The following is a 15,410-nucleotide window of genomic DNA, read 5'->3' as shown; positions in this document are numbered from 1 at the left end:
TAGGTTTTCAGTATCAGGCATGTATTCCTTCCCTTGGAGTGGACCTCCAGTCCGATTAGAGGACAGTTGGTTTCCCCCATAGCAGACATACCAATATTGTACCCATTGGCTCATTTGGCCTGGTTGGCCAAACTTAAGGCTTGCAGTGTCCACCATTGTTTATCTCCACTGATGACTCTGTCTCCCATCGGGTTGTATACAGCATAGATTTTTCCAGCTTTCTATCAGCCATTCTGCAGATTTTCAGCTCAGCTCCATCAGGTCGTCTCAGTGGCCTTGCAGCCCAAAGCATGTGGAGTCTTCAGCAGTTGGGCCTTACCATCTATTTCTGGTGGGAAACCAAGAGCCTTGGCAATGGCCTGCAGTGTTTTGGGGGCCAACAACTCACTAGAGGGCATCCCACCCCTAGTACTGAAATTTTTCCAGTAACAACCTATGGCTTCTGGGTATGCCATTATCCAAAAAAATAGGTTTCCATATGGCTTATTCATAACATCTTAAATTTTGAATAGCCTTCCCCCTACCCTTCCTTTACTCAGTCTCTCCCCTGACCTCATTTTAGATCATCCCACCACCAATTTTTTGTTTTGTTTTTGAGGTAGGGTCTTGCTCTAGTCCAGGCTGGCCTGCAATTCATTATATAGTCTCAGGCTGGCCTCAGAAGCACAGTGATCCTCCTACCTCAGCCTCCTGAGTGCTAGGATTAAAGGTTTATGCCACCATGCCCAGCTGGTTCATTTTCTTAAAAAAAAAAAACAGGTGTGGTGGCGCACGCCTTTAATCCCAGCACTCGGGAGGCAGAGGTAGGAAGATCGCCGAGAGTTCGAGGCCACCCTGAGAATACATAGTGAATTCCAGGTCAGCCTGAGCTAGAGTGAGACCCTACCTTAGAAAACCAAAAAAAAAAAAAAGAGAGGCGAGGAAGGATGATTGCCATGAGTTTGAGGCCACCCTGGGAATATAGAGTTAATTCCAGATCAGCCTGGACTAGAGAGAGACCCTACCTTGAAAAACAAACCAAAACAAAAAGTAGTTCTTTTAAAATAATGTAATATTTATTAAGCTTTGTTTTTCGAGGCAGGGTCTCACTCTAGCTCAGGCTGACCTGGTATTCACTACATAGTCTCAGGGTGGCCTCGAACTCAACAGCGATCCTCCTACGTCTGCCTCCCAAATGCTGGAATTAAAAGTGTGTGCCACCATGCCCGGCTTTGCACACGATTTTTTAAAAGAGGGAAATGGTAGAAATTTGGTTCAGTTTCTCAGTGTATTTCTCGTTGCGAGGCTCAGGGCAGCTTCCAGAGAGGCTGGAGTTGGAGGTCTGCCGCCTAGGACTTAAGCAGGAAAGGAAGCTCCGATTAGGGATGGTGCCGGGGCCGAGGGGAGGGAGGAACAGGGGATCTTGCATCGCCTGCTGAGATGCAGGATTTGGGTGCATTTCAGAACTATTTGTAATTCCCTCTTTGGGTATTGTAGCGTTCTCTAGAATTTTCCAGCCAGCCTCTCAGTGACATCTCCCAGACACATGTGTGTGTGTGGGGGGGGGATATTCTCTTTCAGCTCAGCCATGTGCAGCCATCTGGAGTCCCAACGCCTGTCTGTCCCTTGTCCTTGCTTATTTTCCCTCCAACTCAATCTGCCTTTCCAAGTTGGGTCTTACTCTAGTAGCAGCTCAAGGTTGGCCTTGAGCTCATGGCAATCTTCCTACCTCAGCCTCCCAAGGGCTAGTGCTCTTTTATTTATTTTAAGTACTTTGTTTTATTTTATTTTATTTTTGTTTTTCAAGGTAGGGTCTCACTCTAGCCCAGGCTGACCTGGAACTCACTATGTAGTCCCAGGGTGGCCTCGAACGGACGGCGATCCTCCTACCTCTGCCTCCCGAGTGCTGGGATTAAAGGCGTGCGCCACCACGCCCGGCCCGAAGTACTTTATTTTATTTATTAATTATGAGAGAGAGAGAGAGAGAATGGGCTCACCAGGGCCTCCAGCCACTGCAAACGAACTCCAGATGCGTGTGCCACTATGTGCATCTGGTTTACATGGGTACTGCAGAATCAAACCTGGGTCCTTTTGGTTTCACTAGCAAGAGTCCTAATGGCTAAGCCATTTTTCCAGCCCCTTGTTTATTTTTTAAAAAATATTTTATTTAGCCATGTGTTTAATCCCAGCACTCTGGAAGTAAGAGGATTGATGTGAGTTCAAGACTATATAATGAATTCCAGTACAGCATGGGCCAGAGCAAGACCCTCCCTCAAAAAAAAAAAAAAATTATACATATATTTGAGAGAGACAGAGTGTGTGTGGGTGCACCAGGGCCTCTTGCCAGTGTAAATGAACTCCATACACATGCACCACTTTGTGTATCTGTCTCTAAGTAGCCTGGTACCGGGGAATCATACCAGGGCCATCAGAGTTTGCAAGCAAGCACCTTTAACCACTGAAACACTGAGCAATTTTTCCAGCTTAGCTTTTAAATCATTTAATTATTTTCTATTTTTTAAATTTATTTATTTATTTATTTGAGAGCGACAGACACAAAGACAGATAGAGGGAGAGAGAACGGGCGCGTCAGGGCTTCCAGCCTCTGCAAACGAACTCCAGACGCGTGCGCCCCCTTGTGCATCTGGCTAACGTGGGACCTGGGGAACCGAGCCTCGAACCAGGGTCCTTAGGCTTCACAGGCAAGCGCTTAACCGCCAAGCCATCTCTCCAGCCCTTATTTTCTATTTTTAAGCAGGGTCTCTAGCTCAAGCTGACCTGGAAAACACATTTTGTATTCTCAGGCTGGCCTCAAACTCACAGCCAGCCCTCCTACGGCAGCCTCCAGAGTGCTGGAATTAAAGTCACGAGCCACCGTGTCTAGCTTATTTCCTTTATTTTAAATTTTCCTTCTTTCTTCCCCTTTCTTTACTGTGTGTGACAGAGAGTGTATGTGAATGAGTGTGTGAGAGTATGTGTGATTGTGTGAATGTGTGTGAGAAAGAGAGAGAGGGAATGTGTGTGTGTGGGGGGGTATGAATGTGCCAAGAGGTCAGGGGCATCTTTCAGGTCCATCTTCATCATCTCATTTGGAAGCAGGATCTCTCCTCGTCGGTTGGAGGCCTTCTGGTAAATTTTCTTCCTTCTACTTCTCTTCCTGCCTCAGGCACACTGGGATTGCAGAAGCCCACCACGGTTGGTAGCTTTTCTGTGTGGCCTAAGGATCTGAACTCAGGGACCCAGTGTAACCACCCGCGGTGCTAAGGACTTGCCAGACACCGTCCCTGCTCCTTCCACAGTAACTTTAGTTCTTCAGATACCCTGCAGCCACATTTCATAAGGGACGCTTTGCCAAGGCTGTGAGGCCTCCTCCAAGCCACATCTCTAGGGCCTGTGAGTCCAAGGCTGGACCGTCTAAACCTCTGGGTCACATCATGGGAACTTCCATATGTACTTTGCAACCTCCAGGGAGAAATCCCTGGAGAATATACAGGACTGTCTTCTGGAAACCTGAATTACACAGACAATGGCTGGGCTCACGTACAGAGGGGCTCTGCTGCAAAGGCCCCTTCCTAAGTTTCCTCCCCACACCCCCTTTTTTTTTTGAGGTAGGGTCTTGCTATAGCGCAGGCTGACCTGGAATACACTATGTAGTGTCAGACTGGCCTTGATCTCAGGATCTCACAGCAATCCTTTTATCTCTGTCTTCTGAGGGCTGGGATTAAAGGCATGTGCCACCACGCCCAGCTTTTCTTTTCTTTTCCCTTTCTTTCCTTCTTTCTTTCTTTCTTTCTTCCTTTCTTTCTTTCTTTCTTTCTTTCTTTCTTTCTTTCTTTCTTTCTTTCTTTCTTTCTTTCTTTTTTGAGGTAGGATCTCATTCTAGCTCAGGCTGACCTGGAATTCACTTTGTCATCTCAGGGTGGCCTCAAACTCACAGCAGTCCTCCTACCTCTGCCCCCAGAGTACAGGGATTAAAGGTGTGCACCACCACACCCAGCCTGATGTATCTGTTGATACAAGGTCTCTGACTAGACTGGAATTCACAATCCTCCTGTCTCTGCCTCTCAAGTGCATTGAGTAGCTTCCTTTCATTTAACTGTTTATTTAAAAATTTTGTGAGTGGGCTGGAGAGATAGCTCAGTGGTTAAGGCACTTGCCCGTGAAGCCTAAGGACCCAGGTTCAATTCCTCAGGACCCACATAAGCCAGATGTACAAGGTGACACATGCATCTGGAGTTCATTTGCAGTGGTTGGAGGCTCTGGCATGCCCATTCTCTCTCTCTCTCTCTCTTTGCCTGTTTCTCAAATAAATAAATAAATTAATTAAAAAATATTCTTTAACAAAGTAAAAAATAAAAAAAGGAGAAGAGGAAGAGGAAAGACGAAGGGGAAGTAGCCTGGGCTACAGACTTTTGTAGTCACTTCTCTTGCCTCCTGCCCCAGCTTGGCACCTGGCCTGTTTTTCTGTGTTCACAGTCTTAAGAACAGGCTTGGCCTATAACAGTCTAACCCGCACTCCATGCTTGCTTCACTGTTGTAGGCTGAGATGAATATACCCAGTTCTCAGGGGAAGCAATTGAAGTCCTTACCCAGAGTCCTAAATGGAGAAAATGGGAGTCAAATCTTAGGGTCAGCTGGGCATGGCAGTTCATGCTTTGAATCCCAGCACTCAGGAGGCAGAAGTAGGAGGGAGGATCGACATGAGTTCGAGGTCAGCCTCAGATACAAAAGTGAATTAATTCCAGGTCAGCCTGGGTTAGAGCGAGAACTATACTTTGAAAAAACCAAAACCAAAACCAACCAAACAAACAAAAACCTTATTTACTGAGGAGCTAGGAAAAGAAAAAGAACCCATGGGGTGGAGAGATGCCTTACTGGTTAAGGCACATGCCTGTGAAGCCTAAGAACCCAGGTTTGATTCTCCAGGTCCCACGTAATCCAGGTGCACATGGTGGCACATGCGTCTGGAGTTCATTTGCAGTGGCTAGTCTCTCTATTTCTTTCTCTCTCTCTCTCTCTCTCTGTCTTTAATAAATTAAAAAAAAAAAATCTTTTTTAAAGAATTTTTAAAAAAGAGCCGGGCATAGTGGTACACGCCTTTAATCCCAGCACTCGGGAGGCAGAGGTAGGAGGATCACCGTGAGTTCGAGGCTACCCTGAGACTACATAGTGAATTCCAGGACAGCCTGAGCTGGAGTGAAACCCTACCTCGAAAAGCCAAGATAAATAAATAAGTTAATTCAATTAAATTTAAAAAGAAAGAAAAAAGAATCCAGGAGGTAGATGTTCCTTGGTAGGAGCCGTCTGGTGGTGAACTTGTAGGTCAGGGAGCCCAGCGGTTCTGCAAGTCTCTCGAACTGTCCAGCCTTGGTGAATGTCTCCCTGAGAGAGAGGATGGACACTTGAGCTGAGCCTCCACCTCCTGTTTCCATGGTGTTCTGTATGACTCAAGGAAGATACCATGGCTCTGAGATCAGAGATGAGGTTAAACACACACACACACACACCACAGAAACCTCAAAAATGTGTTCTCTTCCTGAAGGAATATCCCAAAATCCCTTTTCATTCTTCCGCTAGGGAATCCAGGAAGTCTCCATGGAGCCTGTGGTCAGCTGTGTCCCACAGTCTGGCTTCTCGCAGTCTTAACCTCCTCTTCCTCTGGTCCCCTCAAGGGACCTGGGGACAGCATCAGGCTTCCTTCCTCCAAGCCTTTAATCCCAGACTGCTGGAGACCTGCCCAGCCCTGATCCACTTATTTGATCATTTAATCCTGATCCTGGACCCAGATTATCTGGGTTCAAATTCCACCTCCAACTCTTACTAGCCAGATGATCTTGGTAGGCCACCTAGCTGTGCTTTAATTTGCTCATCTGCACAATGGGCAGATAATAATAAATATGAGCATTAAAAAAAATCACCTGCCACATGGTGGTGCACGCCTGTAATCCCAGCACTTGGGAGGCAGAGGTAGGAGGATCGCCGTGAGTTCCAGGTCACCCTGAGACTACATGGTGAATTCCAGGTCAGCCTGGGCTAGAGTGAGATCCTACCTTGAAAAACCAAAAAATAAAATAAGTAATAATAAAATAATAATCAAAACATAAAAACCTAGGTTCACTTCCCTAGTACCTATGTAAACCAGATGTACAAAGTGACACACGCATCTGGAGTTCATTTGCAGTGGCTAGAGGCCCTGTACGCCCTACCTTCTCTGTTTCTTTCTGCTTGCAAATAAATAAATACAATATTTTTAAAAACAAGAAAAATATCTTATTTATTCATTTGAGACAGAGAGAGAAAGAGGCAGATAGAGACAGAGGGAATGGGCGTGCCAGGGCAGCCAGCCACTGCAAACAAACTCCAGATACATGCGCCACCTTGTATATCTGCTTTACGTGGGTGCTGGGGAATCGAACCTGGTCCTTTGGCTTTGCAGGCAAGTGCCTTAACTGCTAAGCCATCTCTCCATCTCTAGATTAAAACTTTTAAAAATTCATTTCTATAAAGCAATTAAAAAACAAGTACTTAGGCTGGAGAGATGACTCGATGGTCAAGGTGCTTGCTGGCAGGGCCTGATGGTCTGGATTCAACTCCCCAGTTCTCACTTAATCCAGATGCATAAAGTGGGGCATGCATCTGGAGTTTTTTGCATCAGCTAGATTTTTCCACACACACTGTCTCTCTCCTTGTGAGTAAATAAAGAAAAAAAAAAGTCCTTACAATAATGCTGACAAAAATGAATGGTATAAAAAATAATGTTAGTCGGGCGTGGTAGCGTGGTGCCTTTATTCCCAGCACTTGTGAGGCAGAGGTAGAATTGCTGTCAGTTCGAGGCCACCCTGAGACAACATAGTGAATTCCAGGAGAGCCTGAGCTAGAGTCAAACCCTACCTTGAAAAACCAAAAAAAAAAAAAAAGAAGTACTATAGAATAGTTAACACCTAGAGGAGATTTGGATGGACTTTTTCCCAAACTTCCTTCCTCTCCTTCCCTCCTTCCCTCCTTTCTTTTATTTATTTATTTATTTAAGAAAGAGAGAAGAGGCAGAGACAAAGAGAGAATGGGCACACCAGGGCCTCCAGCCACTGCAAACAAACTCCAGATGCATGTGCCCCTTTGTGCATCTGGCTTTCGGGGGTCCTGGGGAATCGAACCAGGGTCCTTAGGCTTTGCAGGCAAACACCTTAACCACTAAGCCACTTCCCCAGCCCCGCCCCCCTTTTTGTTTTGTTTCAGGTTCTCACTCTAGCCCCGGCTGACCTGGAATTCAGTATGTAGTCTCAGGGTGGCCTCGAACTCATGGCGATCCTGCCACTTCTGCTCTCTGAATGCCAGGATTAAAAGCATGTCCCACCACGCCCAGCCCTCACTTCTTTTTTTGGAGTCAGGGTCTCTTGTATCCCAAACTAGCCTCAGATTTACTATTGTAGCTGAAAATGACCTTAAACGCTTGCTCCTCCTGCCTCTACCTCCCCAGCGCTGTGGGAGCACGGGCACGCGTCACGCCCTGGCTCTCTTCTCTTTTCACTGGTCCCTCCCGGGAATTTTGTGCGTTCTCAATTATTCACGCTGCTGTGGCGGGTTTCGAAGGGCAACTGCAAATGAGTGAATACATTAATAAATTAGGAAGCTCGAGCTGCTCTCTGATAATGAGATTATTGTTATGGATGAAGAAGTTTGACTCAATAGATTGTTGATTTGGGAATAATTATAAACAGTCTAGGAGGGGCCTGCCCTCTGAGCATTTCCAGTCAGGAGATACAAAGAACATCCCATGAAGAAACAGTTTACTTACCCAGTGATGAATGCTGGGTTAGGGGTATTTATTTATTTATTTTTGAGGAGAGGTAGGGTCTCTCTCTGGTCCAGACTGACCTGAAATTAACTATGTAGTCTCAGGGTGGCCTCGAACTCTCGGTGATCCTCCTACCTCTGCCTCCCAAGTGCTGGGATTAAAGGCACGCACCAACATGCCTGGCTTTGGGTTAGGGATTTTTTTTTCCCTTTCTCTGTCCTCCCCTCTATTCCTTCCTTCTTCCCTCCCTCCCTTCGTTTCTCTCTGCTTCTCACTTTTCCTTTTCCTTTTCTTTTTTCTTTTTTTTTAAGGGGAGTGGAGTTTCAAGGTAGGGTCTCACTCTGGCCCAGGCTGACCTGGAATTCATTCTATAGTCTCAGGATAGCCTTGTTTTTCTGTAAAATAATTTAAAAGAGAGAGAGGGGGGGGGGGCTGAGGAAATGGCTAAGTGGTTAAGGCATTTGCCTGCAAAGCCTAAGGACCATGGTTCAATTTCCCAGGACGCACATAAGCCAGATGCACAAGGGGTGCATACGTCTGGAGTTCATTTGCAGTGGCTGGAGGCCCTGGCACGTTCATTCTCTTTCTCTCTATCTGCCTCTTCCCTCCCCCTCAAATTAATAAATAATAAAATATTAAAAAAAAGAGAGAGAGAGAAAGAGGGAAGGAAGGACTAACTGTTCCACACCCAGAAAAGGCGAACAGAATGTCTAGGAATGGATGTTCACCCTTAGGTTGTCTGTCTGTCTGTCTATCTATCTATCTACCAAATTTTCTATCTTTTTTTGGGTGGAGGCTCAAGGTAGGCTCACACTCTAGCAATTCATGTATTTACTTGTGAAAGAGAGGGGAAGAAACAGAAAGGAAACAGGCACACCAGGGCCTCCAGCCACTGCAAACAAATTCCAGGGACATCTACTACCTTATGCGTCTGTCTTAGTTGAGTACAGGAGAATCAAACCTGGGTCCTTAGGCTTCACAGGCAAGTGCCTTAACCACTAAGCCATTTCTCCAGCCCCCACATTCTCCTTCATGTCCTTCCTCCATTTATTTATTGATGTATTCACAGAGATAGAGGCAGATAGAGAGAATGGGTTCACTAGGGCCTCCAGCCCTTGCAAATGAACTTCAGATGTATGCGTCACCATGTGTATCTGGTTTATGTCTTATGTAGGTACTGAGGAATCAAACCTGGGTCTTTAGGCCTTGTAGGCACGTGCCTTAACCCCTAAGCCATCTCTCCAGCCCTCTTTTTTTTTTTTTCTTTTTTTTTTTTTTCTGACAAGGTCTCACTCTGTCACCCAGACTGGCCTTAAATTTACCACCCTCTCGACTCAGCTTCCTGAATGCTGGGATTCCATCATGCCTTACAACACAGGACTTGAAATGTAGTCGTTCCTATAATAGTTGTTACACATACTATTAGCTGAACATTTTAAATATATATACATACATACACACACACATATGTATATGTATATATACATTTATTATTTATTCGGTTTTTCAAGGTAAGGTTTCAAGCTGGGTGTGCTGGCACATGCCTTTAATCCCAGCATTTGGGAGGCAGAGGTAGGAGGATCACTGTGAGTTTGAGGCCACCCTGAGAAAGGTAGGGTCTCACTCTAGTTCAGGCTGATAAGCTATTTTTTTTTTAACCTTTTATTTATTGACAACTTCCATAATTATAGACAATAAACCATAATTCCCACCCCTCCCCCACTTTCTCTTTCACAAATCCCCTCTCCATCATATCCCCTCCACCTCTCAATTAGTCTCTCTTTTATTTTGATGTCATGATCTTTTCCTCCTATTTTGAGGGTCCTGTGTAGGTAGTGTCAGGCACTGTGAGGTCATGGATATCCAGGGCATTTTGTGTCTGGAGGAGCACGTTGTAAGGAGTCCTACCCTTCCTTTGGCTCTTACATTCTTTCTGCCACCTCTTCCGCAATGGATCCTGAGCCTTGGAGGGTGTGATAGGGATGTCTCAGTGCTGAGCACTCCTCTGTCACTTCTTCTCAGCACCATGGTGCCTTCTGAGTCATTCCAGGTCACTGCCATCTGAAGAGAAGGTTCTCTAACCAAAAGTGAGAGTAGCATTACTCTATGAGTATGAACAGTAAGAGAAGTTTTTACTGGGCAGTTTGGTGAGCACAGTATATGCATTTAGCCGGACAGCAGCAGACGTTACACTCCTAGGGCTCACAACTTCCCCCGTCATAGGTTTTCAGTACCAGGCATGTATTGCCTTCTGTGGAGCGGGCCTCCAGTCCAGTTAGAGAGTAGTTGGTTTCCCCATAACAGACATAACAAAATATTGCAACCATTGGCTTATTTGGCCTGGCTGGCCAAATTCAAGGTTTGCAGTGTCCACTGTTGTTTATCTCCACTGATGACTTCTGTCCCCCATAGGGCTGCATGCAGCATAGCTTTTTCCAGCTTTCTGTCAACAAGTCTACAGGGAGGAGGTTTTTAGCTTAGTCCCAGCTTGATTTCTCAGTGACTTTGCAGCCCAAGCATGTGGAATCTTCAGCAATAGGGTCTTACCATCTATTCCTGGTGGGAAACCAAGACATAAACTATTTTTTGTAAATATTTTTATTATGTATTTATTTGACACAGAGAGAGATTGGCGCACAAGGGCCTCTAGCTATTGCACATGAATTCCAGACACATATACCACTTATGTGGGTCTTTGGAGAATCTATCCTGGGTCCTTTGGCTTTGCAGGCAAGCCCCTTAACCGCTAAGCCATCTCTCTAGCCCCAATTTTTCTTTTTGTTTGTTTGTTTTTCTTTTTTTTTTTTTTTGAGGCAGGGTCTCACTGTAGCTCAGGCTGACCTGGAATTCACTATGTGGTCTCAGGGTGGCCTTGAACTCATGGCGATCCTCCTACCTCTGCCTTCTGAGTGCTGGGATTAAAAGCGTGCGCCACTGTGCCCTGTTAAGATTTTTATTTGTTTGAGAGAGGAAGAGAAAAAGAGAGAGAGAGAGAGAGATCTTGTCTGGATGCATCAGGGTCTCCTGCTGCTGCAAAGGAACTCCAGACACACGCACCACTCTGTACATCTGGCTTCACGTGGGTCCTGGGGAATCGAACCTGAGCTCACAGTCTTTGCAGGCAAGTGCCTTTAACCACTGAGCCACCTCCCCAGAGCCCCTGTTTCTTTCTTTTTTTTCATGGCTTGCTTTGCATGTTGTAGGCTGGAGTTTGGTGATTGTGAAACTTTGCAAAGTTTTAGATGAATGTAGACTGAAGGGTTCCAAGGTTTATAAAGAAGCAACGAATGCACATATGCGTTCCCGAAGGTTTTTGGAAGGTTAGAGAGGGTGACTAGAGACAGGCAGGCTACTGCACCAGCCCAGGTTTCGTTAGAAATGCCTGAGCAGGAGCCAGGCATGGTGGCGCACGCCTTTAATCCCAACACTTGGGAGGCAGAGGTAGAAGGATTACTGTGAGTTTAAGGCCACGCTGAGACTCCATAGTGAGTTCCAGGTCAGTCTGCAGTCTGGGGCTAGAGCAAGCCCCTACCTCAAAAAAATAAAAAATAAAAAAAAATGAAATGAAATGCTTGAGCAGAGCTGGTGGCGCACGCCTTTAATCCCAGCACTCAAGAGGCAGAGGTAGGAGGATCGCTGTGAGTTCGAGGCCACCCTGAGGCTACATAGTGAATCCCGGGTCAGCCTGGGCTAAAAAAATAAAAAATTAATGCCTGAGCAGTGAGTGGAAGGAACAGATTGCAGAGACATTTTGGAAGCAGTGGAGACAAGACTTGCTCCCAGGTTGACGCAGAGACCGTTGACTCAGGAGTAGCTGAGGAACAATGATGTGGGCGCTTGAAGCTTGGCTGATACAGCGGGTTCCGATTAACTGACACACAAAAGAGAAGGGGGGAGGGGAAGGGCTTCTGGGGTGGAAGGCATACGTGTGACATTAAGGCAGAGAAATGCACTGGGAGCTTGGGATGGAGGTCAGAGCTGGAGAAACACGAAAGCCAAGGGTTCCTGAACAAGGAGGGAAGGTAAGGGCTCCAGCTTAAACTAGAGGCAGGTGTTGAAAAGCCAATCAAAGAGTGGAGAAGGCAGCCGGGCATGGTGGCGCACGCCTTTAATCCCAATGCTCGGGAGGCAGAGGTAGGAGGATCACTGTGAGCTCAAGGCCCCCCTGAGACTACATAGTGAATTCCAGGTCAGCCTGGGCTAGAGCGAAACCCTACCTCAAAAAATCAAAAGAAGAAGAAGGATTGGGCTGAGAGTTGGGTTAGCACGTAAGGCACTTGCCTGTGTAGCCTAAGGACCAAGGTTTGAGTCCCCAGAACCCATGTAAGCCAGATGCACATGGTAGCACATGTGTTTGGACATCATTTGCAGTGCCTAGAGGCCCTGTGTACCCATGATCTCTTTCTCTCAAAATAAATAATTTTTTTTTCTGGTTTTTTGAGGTAGGGTCTCGCTCTAGTCCAGGCTGACCTGGAATTCACTATGTAGTCTCAGGGGGGCCTTGAGCTCACAGTGATCCACCTACCTCTGCCTCCCAAGTGCTGGGATTAAAGGTATGCACTACCACAGCCGGCTGGGGGGGAAAAAAAAATATATATATATATATATACATACATATATATATATATATATATATATATATATATATATGTATATATATATAAATTAAAGAAGGATCACTGTGAGTTTAAGGCCAGCCTGCAGCCTGGGGCTACAGAGTGAGTTCCAGGTCAGCCTAGGCTACAGTGAGACTCATAGAGATCCTCCTACCTCTTTCCCCAGAGCGCTTGGATTAAAGGTGTACAACACCATACCTGGCTTATTTATTTATTATTTGAAAGAGAGAGTACAGACATACCAGTGCCTCCTGCCACTGCAAAGGAACTCCAGATGCATGCCCCACTTTGTATGGCTGGCTTTATGTGGGTAGTGGGGAATCAGCTGGGGTGGTCAGTGCCTTTACCCCCAGAACCATTTCTTCAGCGTGTATTCTTTTTTTTTTTTTAAATAACTTCTTTTTTTTTTTTAATTTTTATTTATTTATTTATTTGAGAGTGACAGACACAGATAGAAAGACAGATAGAGGGAGAGAGAGAGAATGGGCGCGCCAGGGCTTCCAGCCTCTGCAAACGAACTCCAGACGCGTGCGCCCCCTTGTGCATCTGGCTAACGTGGGACCTGGGGAACCGAGCCTCGAACCGGGGTCCTTAGGCGTCACAGGCAAGCGCTTAACCGTTAAGCCATCTCTCCAGCCCATGTGTATTCTTTTTTTATTTTTCTTGATATTTTACACCAATGTACAAGTGCTGCATCAGGAGTATATAAGCATCTCAGTTTCTTCAAATAATTGTTTCCAGACTGGTAGATTTTTAATTTTTTTCCCTGCTTGCTTGAGATGTGGTGTGATGGGTCGGTGTGGGGTGGCGTCCCCCGTGCTCTTCTGCAAGGGGGCTCACCCACAGTGGATAGAGTGGAACATGGGGTGTGCCGCCTCATCACTTTCCCGCTGGTCTTGATTCTTCAGTCTCTGCTCCCCTGTGGGGCTGAGAGCAGAGGTGTGTGTGGCCACATGCAGCTGTTTATGTAGGACTTGGAGATTTGAACTTAGGGCCTCAGCAGGTCCTCATGTTTGTGCAGGAAGCACACTTAACTGCTGAGCCATGCCTCCAGCCCCAAACTGGAAGAATTTTTTTTTTAAATGTATTTTTTTAACTTTTTATTTATTTGTTTGAGAGCGACAGACACAGAGAGAAAGACAGATAGAGGGAGAGAGAGAGAATGGGCGCGCCAGGGCTTCCAGCCTCTGCAAACGAACTCCAGACGCGTGCGCCCCCTTGTGCATCTGGCTAACGTGGGACCTGGGGAACCGAGCCTCGAACCGGGGTCCTTAGGCTTCACAGGCAAGCGCTTAACCGCTAAGCCATCTCTCCAGCCCAGAATTTTTTTTTAATTTTTAATTTTTTATAATTAACAACTTCCATGATTGTAAACAATATGCCATGGTAATTCCCTCCCTCCCCCACCTTCCCCTTTGAAACTCCACTCTCCATCATATCCCCTCCCCCTCTCAATCAGTCTCTCTTTTATTTTGATGTCACCATCTTTTCTTCCTATTATGAGGGTCTTGTGTAGGTAGAGTCAGGCTACTGTGAGGTCATGGATATCCAGGCCATTTTGTGTCTGGAGGGAGCATGTTGTGAGGAGTCCTACCCTTCCTTTGGCTCTTACATTCTTTCCGCCACCTCTTCTGCAATGGACCCTGAGCCTTGGAAGGTGTGATAGAGATATTGCAGTGCTGAGCACTCCTCTGTCACTTCTCAGCACCATGATGCCTTCTGAGTCATCCCAAGGTCACTGCTATCTGAAAAGTTCTCTAACGAAAAAGTGAGAGTAGCATTAATATATGGGTATGAACATTAAGAAAAGTGCTTACTGGACAGTTTGATGAGCACAGTATAAACATTTAGTCAGACAGCAGCAAACGTGACACCCCTAGGGATCATGACTACCCCTGTTGTACGTTTTCAGTATCAGGGATGTATTCCTTCCCATGGAGCGGGCCATCAGTCCAATTAGAGGGCACTTGGTTTCCCCCATAACAGACATGCCACTGTTGCACCCGTTGACTTGTTTTGCCTGGCTGGCCAAATATAAGGCTTACAGTGTCCACTGTGGAGTAACTTCACTGGTGAGTTTTCGCTCTCCCCTGAAGCCAAACTGGAAGATTTTTTTTTTTTAATTATTTATTTGAAAGAGAGAGAGAAAAAAAAGAAGCAGCTATATACATAGAGTGAGAATGGGTGTGACCTAAGCATTGTGTGTGTGTGTGTAGAAGATTTGACTCCTGAGTTCAGGGAATAGTCTGGCCACATTATGAGTCAAAGTTCTAAATTCTGAGTCAATTAAAGAGGAAGACACCTCCACGGTTCACTTCTGGCTTCCACATGCACACACACATACATGCACAGACAGTCACGCACTCACCCGTACACAGACTCACCACAAAGACACATGCAAAATGGAACAGAAAATGAAAGGAAGGCTGAGCACGGGCGCACGGGCCTGTAATCCCAGCATTTAAGAGGCAGAGGCAGGAGGACTTGAAAAACAAAACAACAACAAAGAACTAATGACAAGAAGATAATTAATAGAACTGTTATTATTATTATTATTATTTCTGGTAGGGTCCCACTCTAGCCCAGGCTGACCTGGAATGCACTCTGTAATCCGAGGCTGGCCTAGAACTCAAAGTGATCATCCTGTGCTAGGATTAAAGGCGTGCGCCAGCTGGGCCAGGTGGCGCACGCCTTTAATTCCAGTACGCAGAGGCAGAGGTAGGAGGATCGCTGTGAGTTCTGGGCCAGCCTGAGACTACATAGTGAATTCCAGGTCAGCCTGGGCTAGAGCAAGACCCTACCTTGAAAGAAAAGAAAAAGAAAAAAAAAAGGTGTGCTTCCCCACGCCCAGCTGCGGAGGTAATTATTAAGAAGGAAACCAAAGTGTATCTTATTCCTTTCAGCACAGTGTTTTCTCTTTAAGATAAAAGGACTGAACTGGGTGTGGTGGCATGCCTATAATCCAGAAATTGGAGGCCAGTTTGTGACATACTGAGACTGTGTTTAAAAACAAAAAGAAC

At 46.0% G+C, this 15,410-nt stretch overlaps 1 protein-coding gene across 1 annotated transcript in view; it reads left to right on the top strand.

The window, feature by feature from the left end:
- Window positions 1-15,410, top strand: part of Ccnd3 (cyclin D3) — a 97,815-nt gene that overhangs the window by 58,456 nt on the left and 23,949 nt on the right. The window lies entirely within an intron of this gene.

This window comes from Jaculus jaculus, chromosome 8 (assembly GCF_020740685.1).
Source record: "Jaculus jaculus isolate mJacJac1 chromosome 8, mJacJac1.mat.Y.cur, whole genome shotgun sequence".
Lineage (NCBI taxonomy): Eukaryota > Metazoa > Chordata > Mammalia > Rodentia > Dipodidae > Jaculus > Jaculus jaculus.
This window is presented reverse-complemented; position numbering and strand designations above follow the sequence as displayed.